The sequence below is a fragment of the Clarias gariepinus genome, chromosome 20, assembly GCF_024256425.1.
Source record: "Clarias gariepinus isolate MV-2021 ecotype Netherlands chromosome 20, CGAR_prim_01v2, whole genome shotgun sequence".
In the NCBI taxonomy this organism is placed as follows: Eukaryota; Metazoa; Chordata; class Actinopteri; order Siluriformes; family Clariidae; genus Clarias; species Clarias gariepinus.
This window is the reverse complement of record NC_071119.1, coordinates 2,645,164-2,659,398: the sequence shown is the minus strand read 5'-3', so window position 1 is coordinate 2,659,398 and position 14,235 is coordinate 2,645,164. Positions and strand designations below refer to the sequence as shown.

At 39.6% G+C, this 14,235-nt stretch overlaps 1 protein-coding gene across 1 annotated transcript in view; it reads right to left on the bottom strand.

Annotated features, from left to right (window-relative positions):
- Window positions 1–2,070, bottom strand: part of dlc1 (DLC1 Rho GTPase activating protein) — a 77,379-nt gene extending 75,309 nt beyond the window's left edge. Inside the window, exon 1 of the mRNA XM_053479967.1 lies at window positions 1,378–2,070. The gene's annotated coding sequence lies outside the window, so the exon portion shown is untranslated. The remainder of the gene's footprint in view (window positions 1–1,377) is intronic.
- Between the last annotated feature and the right edge of the window lie 12,165 nt (window positions 2,071–14,235).

The window sequence follows — 14,235 nt, the reverse complement described above, 5'->3', positions numbered from 1 at the left end:
TTATTCCGAGATGCCTTCCAGTCCCTCGTCCACGAGAGCTGACAAATTTAACAGATGTCAGATGTGTGCGTAGCACTTAACGTCAAGTTTAATCATCCCCATCATCCCTAAGTGGTCATCAACAGCTATTCAAAAGAACCACAACAGCTTTCTGCAATTCAGCACTCTGTACACACATTCAAACTCTGACCCAGTTCTCCTCTGATAGGGCCCTTAAAATACAAGGCAGCACATCATAAGGGGTTTATTCAAAATCCAGGGCATAAACAGGAGATATGGGGCAAGTTAAATATGGTTTAGTCATTGCAGAGTGTCTTAAATTTAGAACTGGACTTTTAACGGCAAAAAATTAGGATACTGCTCGGATACGACGCTCGACAAAAATGGATGCAAAAGATTTATTTGTAAATCATTCACAGAAAATATAGTGTTCTGAAATATCCCTTTAGTTCAGGAAAACTTTGTTACAAATTATCCTGTAAAGTTTATTATTTATTTGATAATTAATTAACTGATGTTCACAAACATTTAATGACTATTAAAAAAAAACTTGGTTGCTTCAAATTACCTTTAAAAGCATAAACTTATTCATAAATTGTGACAAATATTCTGGGCACATCAATTTCAGACAAAAGTAATGGCGTTTATTGACATCATGAACAACTTACACACATATTTACTGGTCTAAATGAGTGTGTCTGTGTGGTATGGACTGGCATCTCGTCCAGGATCTATTCCCAAGATAGACTTTGACTCCATTGGAGTCCTATCAAGGACAGAGTGATGACTGAAGAAAAATCAATGAATAAACGAATGAAAGGAAAAAAGTAGTGCAAGGCCAAATCATGATCAAATTAGATACCATAATTAAACCAATTTAAATACTACAAAGGAAAGTATTTGAATACCATGCTATTAACGGCACAAAAGTAACACTGTACATCTCTTCTTCCACTCCACCATTCTGTGCCACTTAGACTCCTGATTTAAGTTAACTCCCTATTTAAAAGTTTTAAAAGTTCCAAAATTAACTTTTACCAAGAAGCATGGCTGAGAAATGAGAATGCAGCTCAGCTTAACAGCAGGAGCTCATGATGTTCTTGACATCTCTGTGGATTTAGCGGTTAGTGGTTCACGCACACAGATGATCTCAAAGTTGGCGGTTAGCAGCTGAGGGAGTCGTTCCTTAATCAGAACATTCCTCTCACATCTGGCGAGTGGAATCTCTCTACAGGGAACATCTGGTTACTTGGTTTATCCCAGGAGGGGGTTGCTTGGTTTCTTCAGGCTATTCACATGACTGGTTAATATCTTTAATAGAAAAGGAAAACAAAACATACATACAGTATACATATAAAATAAATTAAAGGTGTGTACCTTGATTCTTGAGCGCTCGTCTCCTCTCTGGTCTGTGCCTTAATCTGCTGGTCAGCAATGTTTTGTCTTGGTGATGTCAAAACCTCTTACCCACGCTCCTCATTAGAGGGTGAGATCACTCTAGACACAACTGTACCCATTCCAGGGTCATTCGGGTCACTGGGATCTCATACATCCCTGGTGAAGTTTCTACAGCCCAGTTATGGAGGAGTGAAAGAGAGTAAAAAAATCCACCTCAGAAATTAAACAGACCTTCTATCCAAGACAGACCCAACAAGATGATGAGTGACAGAACTAATTTTCGCCAAGAACCAGAACTTTGTTTCGGAGAGTGAACCATAAAATCCAGAGGTCCATGACAAGGAAGCAATTTGCGTCTCCTAGCTCTTCATTCGTAAATCAGATGCTTTTTTTCCCCCATCCCTTAACCGTCTAATCCTGTGTCTTCTCTTTCAAAAGAGTTCACGTTCCCGGATCAGGTGTGATGGTCGCTTCCCGACTAGGCCGGTTCGAAAAAGCAGGATGGATGGAGCGTGAGTGATGCGTTGCGAGAAGCAGCAGCAGACACTCATCTTGATCGCATTAGCGGGTTTTAGCTGACGCAGATGTGACTGCACCGTTCCTTTCCTGCTCCATGCTCTCTTGACAATTTCCAAGACTGAGTCATCTCTTTCAGTCTCCCTCTCTCTCTCCTTCTTCCTCCCTCTTTTTCTTTTTCTTATTTGCCGTCATTTGCTTATTCTCGCTATACTTTCTGCCCTCTCTCGTCCTCCCACAGTTTTCTCAGAGTTCGCTACTTCCTCTCTCTCTCTCTCTCTCTCTCTCTCTCTCTCTCAGACTCTCACTCTGTTTGACGTCTGCGAGTTGGTTTTGATTAAAAACAGGCACGGCGTCACGTAAGAGGTCTACAACTCGGGGCCAGCGTGTTGGTGGACTGCTGCAATGTTTTGGCTCTAGGCTTTTCCTTCTTTTTCTTGTTCTTCACCTTCTTCTCCTCCTCCTAAACGGTCAAGCTCTGTAACTGTTCAAGCATCTATGCACAAATGTGAATAAATAAATAAAATAACAAACGAGACGTTCAAACGTCGCGACGTGGTCTCGTGGACATTCCTGGAAAGTGTGCCAGCTCTGTGAAAACACAAAACTTGGCAATGGTGTCTTAGACAAGTTTTTTTTTTTTTCTACACATCTGGGTAAGGAGGCCCTTGGACTCGCTGGAACAGTGACTCAACTGTGTCTTTAGGCCTCTGCTAAGGAAAACAAGCTCTAGTGCTTCTCTCTCAGTGTGTAGCCCATTCATTCCCTAATATAGACATGGTGTTTGACAGCTGCGCGCTCTCGCTCTCTCTACCTCACATTTTAAAGACATGGCGCTTCTCCTTTAACGTCAATTGGGTTTAAATTAAAAGCGACACTAAAGAGACTTCAGAGACAATCCTCTGTCTCAAGCGGGTGAACAAATGCCACAGCAGACCGATAAAATCGTTACCGCTGCGCTCCCGAGATCTGGATTCCGATTGGTCGGGAGGTGTTGATTGATTTTCTATGAGAGCAGCTCTGACAGTGGTGCAGCTGCAAATCACAGGGTTATATTAACATGCTTCTGAAACATTATCATTTGTGTAGTCGCTGGGCGTTTTACTGGAACAGCAATACACATCGGGGGGGGGGGGGTGTTTAGTTTCTTAACTATAAAAGCTATACACACACACACACAAAAGTAATAAATAAATCAGTAAATAAATAAATAAATAATCAATTAGAAAAATTCAAGGTGCAACATGTCTTGTTTTTTTTGTATTAATTTAATTAATTAAAACTGATTTATAATGTAATAATATAATAACAATACATTTGAGTATATTCTAACAAAAATATAACACTTATTATTACAAAAAAGGTTATAAATCAAAAGTTGAATATAAACAGTAACAACAAACAAAATAAAAGTATAAAAAAAATTAAATAATATAAATATGCCAAACATATTAAATAAATAAATAAATAAAATACATACAAGAGATTAACAACACAAAAAAAGCACACAAATACTAATATTAAAGGTGTTTTCCCAGAATATTACATTTATTTCTCCTTTTATTTTTTTACTTATTATTTATTGGCAAGGTTGATTGACATATAATAAATATGTCAATCAACAGAAAAAATACACATATATATATATGTATTTTTTCTGGAGTTCTGCATCATTTCATGGAAATGTAAATAGATACAGTAAAAAAGGTTTACTGTGTAATTCTTTAAAACATAAAACAAAAAAAAATTTCAAACGTAATTTTTTTTATAATCATCATCTTCCTCAACAGACTGACATATTTAAATGACAAAAAATTATTAGGATTAAAAGCTGTACATATTCACATTTATTAGCATGGAGCGCTGATTAGCATTCACGCCCAATCGCGATAAACCTAAGCACGTAGCATGGTACAAAACCCAACAAATCTTCCTACTCGCTATATCGTTAATTCCTTAGCGCTAGCGTTAATGTTATCTCCTTTAGCCTTTAGCCGATAATGAATTAGCATCCGACCGGACGTATGATTTATAATCCTGATTATCCGCCGCAAATTGGATTAAAACCTTTTTACAAATTGGCCTTTCAAAACTTAAATGCCAAGAGTCTGTGGGTGAATAACCTCGTCTGCGTACACACACACACACACACACACACACACACATGTACCGCACTTACGAGACTTTGATGAAAATATCGTACACTTTTTCTGTACAAAAAAAAAAATTCTGCATTGCTAGTTTATTAGTTACTTGCAACTTTGAGAATAAAATGTTTAAAAATACAGGGTGAAATATATCTTTATGCAACACACACACACACACACACACACACACACACACACACACACAAACATACATACATCAAAGACTGCAATGGAGTGTTTGTTAAAATTGTATGTTAATTAGCTGTTGATGTTTGTTCCATGTGTGTAGCAAAGCAGTACACAAAGGATATTTATTTATTATGTTGATTAATGTAAAAACAGTCTCCCAGTGCAAGCACAGAACCACTGATGAGATCGGAACCTGCTGCTAGAACCCTTCACCACTTGCCATACGAGCAGGGGTGAGCACAAGAAGAACGAGCGAGGGGATACCGATCAGCTCCGGAGTCTTACTTTTCCTGTTATTACACACGGCTCGGCTTCACAGCACAGCTAGCACACCGGAGGAACATTCATCATCTATGTGTGTGTATGTGTGTGGGTGTGTGTTTGTGTGTGTGTGTGTATACTGTACAAGACTCTCTGAGGAAAAAGCTCAGTAGCTTCATTTGTAATATGAATCATCACCTTGCACACCGGCCCTCACAAATCGTCTGACCCGATACGATCTCGGGTGACCTTACACCACGGCTGACTGCCATCCTCGATGCATCAATGTTAAGCGGCGTAATTATCTCCATTTTTCCTGGGTCACACATCCATGCAAGAGCCGTCTCCATGACCGTGACCTATTTCTTTCTCTCTTTTTTTTTTTGCCTGTTAACATAAGTTTGTCGTATGACAGACCTTCTGCCTACGTCATCACAGTTTCCACATCTTTTCCCCTTAGTCCAGATCTAACATGGGAAAACTCCTGCAGAGATCCTACCACATGAGAGCATAGCGCCTTTCGAAAGCTTTTGGTTTCTTAGTTTGCTAGAACCCAGCTACAAATCTACCTTCCTTACTTTACTCCCTCTTCTCCTGCCTTCTTTCCTTCCTTCCTTCCTTACTTTCTTCCTTCTTTTCTTCCATCTCTCTCTCTCACATTTCTTTTTTCCTTTTCTTCCTTTACCTTTACCTTCCTACCTTCCTTACCACTCTTTTCCTTCCTTCCTTCCTTCCTTTCATCACTTCCTCCTTCCTTTCCTCATCTCTTTCTTCCTTCTTTTCTTACTTCTCTCTCTCTCACACATTTCTTCTTTCCTTTTCTTCCTTTACCTTTACCTTTACCTTCCTACCTTCATTACTTTACTCCCTCTTTTCCTTATTTCCTTTCTTCCTTCCTTCCTTACTTCCCTACTTTCATCAATTCCTCCTTCCTTCCTCCTTTCCTCATCTCTTTCTTTCTTCTTTTCTTCCTTCTCTCTCTCACATTTCTTCGTTCCTTTTCCTCCTTTACCTTTACCTTCCTTACTTTATTCACTCTTTTCCTTCCTTCCTTCCTTCCTTCCTTCCTACCTTCATTACTTCCCTACTTTCATCACTTCCTCCTTTCCTTATCTCTTTTTTCCTTCTTTTCTTACTTCTCTCTCTCACATTTCTTCTTTCCTTTACTTCTTTTACCTTTACCTTTCTACCTTCCTTACTTTACTCCCTCTTTCTTCTCCCTTTGCTTCCTCATTCCTGCCCATACATTCCTTCCTTTCCTCTTTTCTTCCTTCCTTCCGCTCTCCCTCATTTCCCCGTTTTTTTTCTTCATTCCTTCCCTTTCTCCCTTCACGTGTCATACACTATGCACTCAAAGTAAGATAGATTTTAGCATCTAAGCGCTATGTTTTGTTTACATGTGCATGGGAATTCCCATGAATGCTAACACGTAGCAAATAAATGCCAAATTAGCAGAAGAACTTGTGCTGAAAAAAAGAACATCTTTCCTAAAACATTCACAAAGTAAACAGTTCCATATTACAGCTTCACACGCTAGTTAATGCGCTCGATGCGACATTAGCAACTAATCAGGATGGTTGTAAATTGCTTTTCTGATAAACGGGGACGGCGAGATCAAGGTCAAAGCCTATTAGAGTCGCGCGAATGAAATATTCAATAGACGAAAACGAGTCTAATTGTATATTCATGCACTTTAATTCCCCCAGAATAAAGCGGGTGTTACAGAATAACAATCAAACCAAATGAAGACAGCTGAGAAAACACACACACACACACACAGAGTGTGTGATAAATAATAATAGGTATTTAAAAAGGGAAACAAGTTTTACTCATATTAAATTACCCCTGAATTATTAAAATTCATTCTTTAAGATATTATGCCGGTCGCGTTTCAAATAAACCACGAAACCTCGATTCCTAAAGATGTCCACAAACGTAGCGCTACATGCTGTACAAAGCTCTCATGCTGAAGACTCCTTCACCAAACGCCAAATAAATATTTTTCTCATCAAAATGATGATTGAGCTATTACCATGGAAACAATAGCATGTAACAGAACGTCGCACAAACTCGCAGCTTTTGTAGCTAACTTACATGGCTAGCTTGTTAGCTGCTAGCATAGTTTGGTTTAGTCATGCTGACTAGGTACAGCAGAAAAGGTACAGCAAGTTCAGCAGAATTTAGTGAACCAGAAAACTTGAGATTGAGCTTTAAGTAGCGAGAAAGGAATGTACTGTACAAAAAAGAAAAGAGTTTGCATTAAGGTTTGTGTGTGTAAGAAAGAGAGAGAGAGAGAGAGAGAGAGAGAGAGAGCATTCATGCTTAATTAAGACAGACTTGTTAAAAAAAACTGAGCTTTCAGGGATGATGAAGTAGCTAATGAGCTAGAGGAAGTTATCCAACGCCTAATGAGCAGCTATACCCCCCCCCCCTCCCCCCCCCAACACACACACACACACACACACACACACACACACACACACGCCTGTATTCCATAGCCCTCAGTCATGAACAGGCTCACTCCATCTCCTGTAATGATGATGAATAGTCAAACACCTTTTCCCACAACATGGGCAGATTCTTCCAACCAGTACACGCTTGGGCATCAGCATGTGTTTGACCTATGTGTGTGTGTGTGTGTGTGTGTGTGTGTGTGTGCATTTGTGTTTATGAGCAAATCACTTTAGCTCACATTCACAAATTCTCGGCTCAGGGATGTGCACAGGTTACAGCTGACTTTGTCTTTGATGATGATGTGTGTGTTTGTTTACGCTTCTCTTCACCTCAGTACTATAAGAAAATCCATCATGAGTGGCAGACCTACAGAACTCCAGGCAAGGAGGTCAGTCCTCAGGATCAGGTGTCACACGTTGTATGAAGATCTTATTAGTTTTAATCATACAAGGTCTTCCAATCCACATTGGTCAGGTTAGAAGCGATGTTGAGTATCGACAAGCCCAGCCAGCATCCTGCTTTGAAACAGGATGCTCTAAAACTGATCACGGTTTCCATCCACCAATCATTTAGAATGCTTGTTTACTGGTAGGGGATCCCGAGTGACGTAGGAGCCTCAAACCAAATGAGAAAAAGGTTTCACTTGTTGGTCCTGAAGAACCATGGGGAAATGTTGTTCCAGGCAGACCATGATAACCCATCATAGGGGAATTTAGAACAGGACAAAACACTAAACCATCTGGTAGTGCATTTCCACTGAATGAAAATTTGTGAACAAGTGATGTTCGCAGGTGGTATCACTAACTGGTAATTGTACCCGCTTGGCCCAAAGGTGCCACTGTGCAGAGAGGTCCCCTTTGAAAAAATGGGCATAGATCTCACCTTGTCTCTAGATAAGACTGTACCAGAGATTGGTGTGTTGATTTGCGCTGGTCTTAGTGGACTAGTGGACAAGAAGACATGCCTTTGCATAGCATTTTATCATGCAGTGGTGGAACATCTTATCTCCTAAGTTGAAGATCCTGACTGAGCAAGGAATTGCTTTTATATTACAAGCATTAGGTGAACTGCATGAATTATTCCATTTGCAGGTGGTTGAACTGGTCCAGGGATTTAACCAGACCATTAAGAATATGATACACAGGCTTGTCTATGAAAAGAGAAACCTGGAAAAAGTTCACTTCAAACACTTACACACACACAAACACACGTTTATAACACTTTTGCTGTACAGGGTCACAGGAAGCCTGGAGCCTATCCCTGAAGCTAAGGTGGGAATCAAACTCTTGACCAGGAGGTGTGAGGTCACAGTGCTAACCTCTCAGCCACAGTGCCACCGGATTCAAACAGCAAAAGATAAAATCAATATTCTTTTAGTTTTTTCCTCAGTTTTTCTTGATTTAAGAGCAAAGTTTCACACACCAAGTCCATTAACACAGGACAAATTTGCTGCAGGCGCAACAATGCCAACGCCGGATATATAACATTGGTGCTCAGCTATGGGAATCTGCACTGGGAGGTAAAGAACTTGTTTTACTACCCATCTCAAGCTCTAATTACGCACACGGTGAGTTGGAGAAGGCAACCGTATAAAGAACCGAGCTACAGAAATGTCCAAAACACCCAATCAATGTTCACAACAAACCACAAGACGGAACTCATCCCGCTTTCTTCCAGTGCTGGACATCACTTGAAAACTTAACCTAACTAGCTGTAGCTAACTAGCAACTACCAAGCCATACCTGTTTAAAGATATACTATTGAAAGCCTTTAAAGTTTTTTAACATTTCTCTCTCTCTCTCTCTCTCTCTCTCTCTTTGTGTGACTCTCACCCACATACTTTGAGCAGATGAGTCATTGTATATTTTAGCAGTGCGATCCCAGGACCTCTCAACTTTGATTATGGACTCCAGCTGGTAGTTCCTCTGTACAACTTCCATTGCAAATTGGTTTAACCAAAACAGTGGATTGACCAACATGCACTATAGTTGCCAATTCCAAGGAGCTCAGTGCAGATCTGAGAAAAAGGATGGTAGAAATACAAATCAGAAATGTTTCTCAAAGCCATTTTTACACAAATGTACATTCCAAGATCAGCTCAAAGTATTGTACAAATTGTAAGTGCTGTATGTTATACAGTTAGTTATACTGTAAGATATTTGGAACTGTAGACACTTTGGCAATGTCTGGATGAAAACCCAAATTGTCCCCCTTAGCTGAGAGGAAACTGAGTCTGATAGTCAGGAATAACCCAGGGAATCACCAAGGCACAAGCCTGCCATGAACTAGAAGTTGCTGGAGCACCAGAATCACTGCCTCTAGCCAAGCCAGTTTAACATCCTCATGGATTAAAAGGCTACCACTCAAGTAAGATGCTTCTGCTCCAAAATCCACACACTGTACTCAAGCTCGACCCGTTTTGCAGCTCAAATAGACAAAGAAAGGCCTTCTAGAGAAGTTTAGACCAGAGGTATGTTTGGAGGTGATAGCTTCATGTTTTGAGGATGATTTGCTGTCAGTGAAATCGGTGCACAACACAAAGTAGATGGAATTATGACAAGGGAGGACAAGAAACTCAGAAATCTTCAGCTAGATGGTTGAAACTGATGTTTCCAAAAGGACAATGACATCAAACATACATTAAAGCTGGTTGTAAAATGGATGAAACTTTTGGAGGCTGAATTTATTTGGGCTATGATAAAAATTCAGGTCTGTGATGGGAAACCAAAAAAAAAATGTAACCATTAAATATCCATCCAGAATTCTGCTAGATGTTTGTTGATGGTGACCAAAAACAAGTGCTGAAAGTGAAACCTGCTAAGGGATGTTCAATCACATATTAGGTGTGCTGTAGGTCTATTTTTGATCTTGTATTGATATGAGACTCTGCTTTAAATGTCTTATCGTGTCCATCCATCTGTTTATCCCTTCATTGCTCAATTTATTATTCACCATTTACTAATGTCCATCCATCTATTTGAACATCCAATGATAAAATAATTCATCCATTCATCCATTCAACAATCCATTCATTTAATGATCTTTCCATTTAATGCTTTCATCCATTAAATATCCAATTAAAACTCCAATAATCCATCAATCCATCTGGAAATACATTTTATAACCTATATATTTATTAAATCCATCCAACCAACTATTCAGCCAACCATCATCCATTCCTTAGTTCTTTATTCATCTAGTTATGCAGTCAAAATTCATGCATTTAATTATGGATTTACTTCCATCCATCCATCCATCCATCCATCCATCCATCCATCCATCAATCTATTTATTAATCTGTTCATCATTTCATCTATTTACTTCTTTAATATCTACAGTAGTTTTCTCAACTATATTCCAACCAATTTATTTTTTCATCCAATGATAAAATAATCCATCCATCCATTCATCCATCCATCCATCCATCCATCCATCCATTCATTCAATCCTTCAGTCATTTTTGTCTTTACAATACTCCAGGGCCAATAATCTATCCACCGGTTCTAATATCCCTCCATCCTGCTATTCGTTCTCATTTACAGTTGATTTAGTGACTCAGTATACAATCTCTTCAGGCCTCTAATTATTCATTAATCTGTCTATAAATCCAACCATCTATTTATTCATCCATTACACACTCCATCATTGTGACTCACCCTGCCCTACTTCTTTTCTCCTCTTCAGTGAATTTAATATTATAGCTTTTTTCCAGATTTGTTGGCAAATTTACTTTTCCACTCTTCAGATATGAGAGCTGAAGTATATAGTCCTTGCAGTAGTGGCCAGAAGACAAAAAAAAAAAAAACCCTTTCCTTCTGACTAAACCTGAACAAGCGAGAATAAGACTGGAGCGGGGATAAACCAGCTTGGCCACTAGGTGGCAGTGTGGTGTGTTGACAGGGTTAATTAGTGGTGATCAGGGTGAGATCCAGATCACACCTGTTACAGCCACGGTCGCCTCGGCTCACTCTGCTGTTACGTGCTAATCTTACTAAAATGTGTGAGGTGACGGGGTGTGTGTTTCAGGAGAATGGGGCAACAAGGAAACCTGCAGGGGGCAACAACCCCGTAGTTAAAACACTGTCCATCAACAACACTGCCTGTTCTACTGTCTATTAATAATGTAACATTGGAACAATGAAATGAATGGATAAACAAACAATAAAAAAAAAATAAATACATATAGTGCAAATAAAAGACCCTTTCTGTACTTTATATTAAATTCACAAGCAATCAATAAATAAACAAATACACATAAAAAACAAACAAATAAATATAACCACTATGGAAATTATTTGTATTATTATTATTTTTATTATAGACAGATAGACAGACAAACAGATGGAAACAGAAAGACAGACAGACATACAGGTAGAGATAGATAGATAGATAGATAGATAGATAGATAGATAGATAGATAGATAGATAGATAGACAGATAGATAGATAGAAAGACAGAAAGACAGAGAGAGAGACAGACAGAATGATAGACAGCATGACAGTCAAAAAGAGACAGATAGACAGACAATCAAATACATCACTCAATTCTAACATGAAAATGTGTTTTGATGATTATAACCTTATTATAACTATACCCAATATAATTACAGTATATATTGCATAATATTGCGTTATCTTAAGGTTTGTGCCCCCTGACCATCACACCTGTACAGTATGTCCCTGTTAAACCTCCTGTTCCCGAGTTCTTCCCCTGTGTTTGCTGGTATAACACGCTCCACTCTCCTGAGAAGGCTCTAGATGTTGGAGTGTGGTGGAGTGGATTTGTGTTCATCCAGTTCAGCTACAGGAGCATTAGTGAGCTCAGGCACTGATGTCAGGATGTCCAGGCGGCTCCAGTTCCAATGGGGTGAAGTCAGGGCTCTGTGCAGGACGCTTAGGTTCTTCTGCTCCAAAACACCTTCCGGGAGTGTGTGAGAACTACAGTGCATGGAGGGATGAAGGGCTAAAGGGGATGCACTTACTTTTGACCATATGATGGTTCATTATGTTTGCATATTATCGGTATGATTATATCTCTTCATGTTATGGTTGGGTAAAATAACCTGTAGTAGCAGATTACATGATCAAGATGGTGAAATATATTCAGTTATTCCGCTACCTGTTCATAATAATAATAATAATAATAATAATAATAATAATAATAATAATGAAGACTGTATATGAGATATTTGGATATGAGATTTCTACCTATGATATTCATCTCTACAGCTCTAATGGTTCTGTGTGTGTGTGTGTGTGTGTGTGTGTGTTACACTGTGATTGCATCATTGTGTCGGACAGCAGGAAATTAGAAGCATCTGACTGAGAGACAGAGAGTGAGAGAGAAAGAATAAAAGAACGAGACAGGAATAAAGAAAAGGAATGAGAGAGATCAAGAGAGACAAAGAGAACGAGAGGGAGACAGTGGAGCATGAGAAATAGAAAGATACAGAAAGGGAAGGAGAGAGAGAGGGAGAGAGAAATGGATTGAAAGAAAGAGGGAGATAGGAGAGAGAAAGGCAGTTAAGCTAAGTGCGAGAGAATGGGTGGAGAACTAATGCATGATCGCACACACACGCACACACACACACACACACACACACAGCTCTTCTTTCTTGTTCTATACTGATGTCGCCAGTAGAATTGGATATTTCATTGCATAATCACTCTCTCTCCCTCTCTCTCTCTCTCTCTCTCTCTCTCTTTGATTTAATTAAGTCGCCAGAGGGAAGTTAAACATTAATGACATCATTGTTGTCTCTATGCAGCACTGTTTTCCCTTGGATGGTCTCACACACAGGTGTAGAAGTGTAGATCAGGTCGGATTCCCATGAGGAGATTATGGAAGGTTATAGAAGGAGTCTCCAGTTTCAGCGCTCTGTAACACTCACTTTCCAGACGTCATGTTTTATTCCAGATATATAACCTGGTGCATTAATGAATACAATGAGAACGTAGACCTCTCACACAAGAAGGACACGCATGTTCATAGTTCAGAGGTCAAAACAATCATTCCTCAGCCGAACACCCCCCTGTGCACCTGGATTCTGGACTGGTAGACCTCGGCAAAAGCATTTCCTGCAACATCCTTATGCTCGCTATTGACCATTGGTTGGTTGGTTGGTTGGTGGACTGGTGCAGAACCAAGAACCTGAACCTGATCTCTGAATGTGGACCAAACTGATTTGAGGGACATTTCTCACTAAACATCAAGGGCTCCTCTGTTGAGATTGCCAAGAACACTAAATGTCTCCTGGAGGAGAAGCTCAGTTGGTCCCTCAACAACAGCTTTCTGTAATCTTCCTCTCATCTTCACCATGTTCTACAGAGGGACTATGAAAAGCATCCTGTGTCAGATGCTGGCTTTGGAACTGACCCTCATTGATAGACATTTAGACTATTTAGGGATTAAACTTCTCTCTCTCTCTCTCTCTCTCTCTCTCTCTTGCTCTCCCCACTTATGTGATTAACAATAATTTCTCTCTGCTGATATAGAGATTATTCATTATTTAAATAATGTATTACCACCCCACTTTTTAATAAAGAGATTACCTTTATCTTCCCAATGTACACACACACACACACACACACACACACACACACACACACATTCAGTAATGATATTATAACATTGTGTGATGTCACCTCTTCCTTTAATGCGATGGAGGGATGAAGCATCAGCATTTATTCCTTGAATGGTCATGCACTACGGTCAATCATGCAAGGATAGGCAAAGTGACACACACACACACACACACACACACACTCCTTTCTTCCTAAGTTATAGTAGCTATAAACACTCGTTTTCTCACCAGCCACTGTTTCTTCTCTCTCATGTCATGTTGGAGATACATCACAAGGAACCATAAACTCCACTGTGCTCGAAAAAACTAACCTGGGATCAGTTCTCCTAACACATGTTTTTTTTTTTTCAGCTTAACACACGCTTCTCGGACTGATCTCAGAGCAGTTGAGGTTTTATTTTATTTTATTTTAAAAGAAATCCCCTGGATGACTCACCTGGAGAGAGGATGATTTATTTCAGTTGCCGGTGCAGATGACGGCAAAGCTTATTATGGGCTGCGTGGGGATGCCACAAGAGACTCCAAGCTCCGGCACGTGTGAATTATTAACAGAGGGAGAGAGAAAGAGGGGAGAGAGAGAGAAAGGTGTTAAGACAAGGGCATGGACAAGGACAGGGAGCAAGTGGAAATGAAATGGAGAGAGATTTGACCACTTAACATGATGGTTTAGATGCTGAAATCATATTT